The following is a 3,725-nucleotide window of genomic DNA, read 5'->3' on the forward strand; positions in this document are numbered from 1 at the left end:
CCTCTTCCCCCCCCCCCCCCCCCTTTTTTTGGTTATATTTCCTTTTTACCCTTTTTTTTTGGAGGAAAAAAAGGCCCAGTTTTCCTCTGTTTCTAAGCTCCACATTTTTTCTTGTTAGTTTTCACTCTGCTCCTCCCATCAGGGCAGAAGAAGCCACGGCCCTTCTAGATAAGTTTCCACATGGCTACAGTGAACTAGATTTTCAAGGGAATGAAGATTTTCTACCAATAATTCAGCCTCCAACAAATGAGCTAGCAGTAGGGAGCACCCCTCTGCACGCCCAACCTTGTCTCTCTGTCTCTCGGTTCCTGTCTCTCCCTGTTTTGGCTTCCCTTCTTTTTCTAGGTAATTTTCCTTTATACCCTTTGTTTATTTTCAAAAAAAGGTCCAGTATTTCTCTGGCTCTTACCTCCACCTATTTTCTTGTTAATTTTTGCTCTGTTCCTCCCATCCAGGCAGAAGAATCGATGGACCTTCAGGACAAGGTTCCACATGGCTAGAGTGAACTAGATTTTTAAGGGAATGAAGAATTTCTACTAATAGTTTTTCTTCTAACAAACAAGCTAGCGGCAAAAGAAGCCACGGGCCTTCAGGACTAGGTTCCACATGGCTACTATGAAATAGATTTTTAAGGGATTGAAGATTTTCTACTAATAATTCAGCCTCCAACAAAAGAGATATCGGGAGGGGGCCCCCCTTTGTACCCCCAGCCTTCTCTCTCTGTCTCTCGGTTCCTCTCTCTCCCTGCCTCTGTCTTCCCTTTTTTTTTGTGGTAATTTTTCCTTTTTACCCATTTTTTTTAAAGGCCCCATTTTTCTCTGGCTCTTAACTCCACCTTTTTTTCTTCTTAATTTTCTCCCTGCTCATCCCATCCATACAGAAGAAGTCATGGGCCTTCTGAACAAGGTTCCACATGGCTACAGTGAACTAGATTTTTAAGTGAATGGAGATTTTGTACTAATAATTCAGTCTCCAACAAAGGAGTTAGTGGCAGAAGAAGCCACTGCCTTGTATACAAGGATCCACATGACTATAGTGAACTAGATTTGTAAGGAAATGAAGATTTTCTACTAATAATTCAGCCTCCAACAAATGAGTTAGTGGTAGGGGCCCCCCTCTGCTACAAAACTCTGTATCCCTGAGGACAAAACTATGAAAATAAGCTCACCCAAAAAGCACCCCCCTTTTTTTTTGGTTATATTTCCTTTTTACCCTTTTTTTTTGGAGAAAAAAAGGCCCAGTTTTTCTCTGTCTCTTAGCTCCACATTTTTTCTTGTTAGTTTTCACTCTGCTCCTCCCTTCAGGGCAGAAGAAGCCATGGCCCTTCTGGACAAGTTTCCACATGGCTACAGTGAACTAGATTTTTAAGGGAATGAAGATTTTCTCCTAATAAATCAGCCTCAAACAAACAAGCTAGCGGCATAAGAAGCCATGGGCCTTTAGGACAAGGTTCCACATACCTACAGTATACTAGGTTTTTAATAGAATGAATTTTTCTACTAATAATTCAGCCTCCAACAAACGAGCTAGCTTCAGAAAAAGCCACGGGACTTTAGGACAAGGTTCCACATGGCTACAGTGAAATAGATTTTAAGGGAATGAAGATTTTCTACTAATAATTCAGCCTCCAACAACCAAGATAGTGGAAGAAGAATCCACACGCCTTCTGGATAAAAATCCACATGGTTACAGTGATATAGATTTTTAAGAGAATGAAGGTTTTCTACTAATAATTCAGCCTCCAACAAACAAGCTAGAGCTAGAGAGCCTCCTCTGCACCCTCCACCTTCTCTCTCTTTCTCTTGTTTCCTGTCTCTCCCTGCTTTTGTCTTTCCTTTTGGCAGAAGAAGCCATGGCCTTCTCTACAAGGATCCACATGGCTATAGTGAACTAGATTTTTAAGGGAATGAAGATTTTCTACTAATAATTCAGCCTCCAACAAACGAGTTAGAAGTAGGGAGCCCCCCTCTGCACTCCCAGCCTTCTCTCCCTGTCTCTCGGTTCCTGTGTCTCCCTGCTTCACTCTCCCCCCCGCCTTTTTTTTGGTTGTAATTTTTTCTTTTTACCCTTTTTTTTCAAAATAAAAAAGGCCCAGGTTTTCTCTGGCTCTTAGTTCCACTTTTTTTCTTGTTAATTTTTTCTCTGCTCATCCCATGCAGGCAGAAGAAGTCACGGGCCTTCATTACAAGGTTCCACATGGCTACAGTGAACTAGATTTTTAAGGGAATGAAGATTTTCTACTAATAATTCAGACTCCAACAAATGAGCTAGCGGTAGGGAGCACCCCTCTGCACCCCCTGCCTTCTCTCTCTGTCTCTCAGTTCTTGTTTCTCACTGCTTTTGTCTTCCCTTCGTTTTTTGGTAATTTTTCCTTTTTACCCTTTTTTTAAAAAAAAAAAATGGCCTAGTTTCTCTGGCTCTTAGCTCCACCTTTTTTCTTGTTCATTTTTTCTCTGCTCCTCCAATGTAGGCAGAAGAAGTCTCCGGCCTTCATTACAAGGTTCCACATGACTACAGTAAATTAGATTTTTAAGGGATTGGAGATTTTCTACTAATAATTCAGCCTCCAACAAATGAGTTAGTAGGAAGCACCCCTCAGCATGCCCAAACTTGTCTCTCTGTATCTCGGTTCCTGTCTCTCCGTTTTGGCTTCCCTTTTTTTTTCTTGGTAATTTTCCTTTATACCCTTTTTTAAAAGGCCCCATTTTTCTCTGGCTCTTACCTCCACCTTTTTTCTTCTTAATTTTCTCCCGGCTCATCCCATCCACACAGAAGAAGGCATGGGCCTTCAGAACAAGTTTCCACATGGCTACTGTGAACTAGATTTTTAAGGGAATGAAGATGTTCTACTAATAATTCAGCCTCCAACAAACGAGCTAGCGGCAGAAGAAAGGCTTTGTATCCAAGGATCCACATGACTATAGTGAACTAGATTTGTAAGGGAATGAATATTTTCTACTAATAATTCAGCCTCCAACTAATGAGTTAGCGGTAGGGAGCCTCCCTCTGCACCCCTAGCCTTCTCTCTCTGTCCTTGGTTTCTGTCTCTCCCTGCTTCACTCTTCCCCCCTTTTTTTTGGTTATACTTCCTTTTTACCCTTTTTTTGGAGAAAAAAAAAAAAAGGCCCAGTTTTTCTCTGTCTCTTAGCTCCACATTTTGTTTTTGTTAATCTTTACTGTGCTCCTCCCATCAGGGCAGAAGAAGCCATGGCCCTTCTGGACATGTTTCCACATGGCTACAGTGAACTAGATTTTTAAGGGAATGAAGATTTTCTACTAATAATTCAGACGTCAACAATCGAGCTGGTGGTAGGGAGCCCTCTCAGCATCCCCCTGCCTTCTCTCTCTGTCTCGCAGTTCTAGTCTCTCCCTGCTTTTGTCTTCCCTTTCTTTTTTGGTAATTTTTTCTTTTTACCCTTTTTTTTCAAAATAAAAAAGGCCCAGGTTTTCTCTGGCTCTTAGTTCCACTTTTTTTCTTGTTAATTTTTTCTCTGCTCATCCCATGCAGGCAGAAGAAGTCACGGGCCTTCATTACAAGGTTCCACATGGCTACAGTGAACTAGATTTTTAAGGGAATGACGATTTTCTACTAATAATTCAGCCTCCAACAAACGAACTAGCGACAGAAGAAGTCACAGCCTTCTATACAAGGATCCACATGGCCATAGTGAACTAGATTTTTAAGGGAATGATGATTTTCTCCTAATAATACCGCCTCCAACAAA

Source organism: Tupaia chinensis, unplaced genomic scaffold (genome assembly GCF_000334495.1).
Source record: "Tupaia chinensis unplaced genomic scaffold, TupChi_1.0 Scaffold144814_1, whole genome shotgun sequence".
NCBI lineage: Eukaryota > Metazoa > Chordata > Mammalia > Scandentia > Tupaiidae > Tupaia > Tupaia belangeri.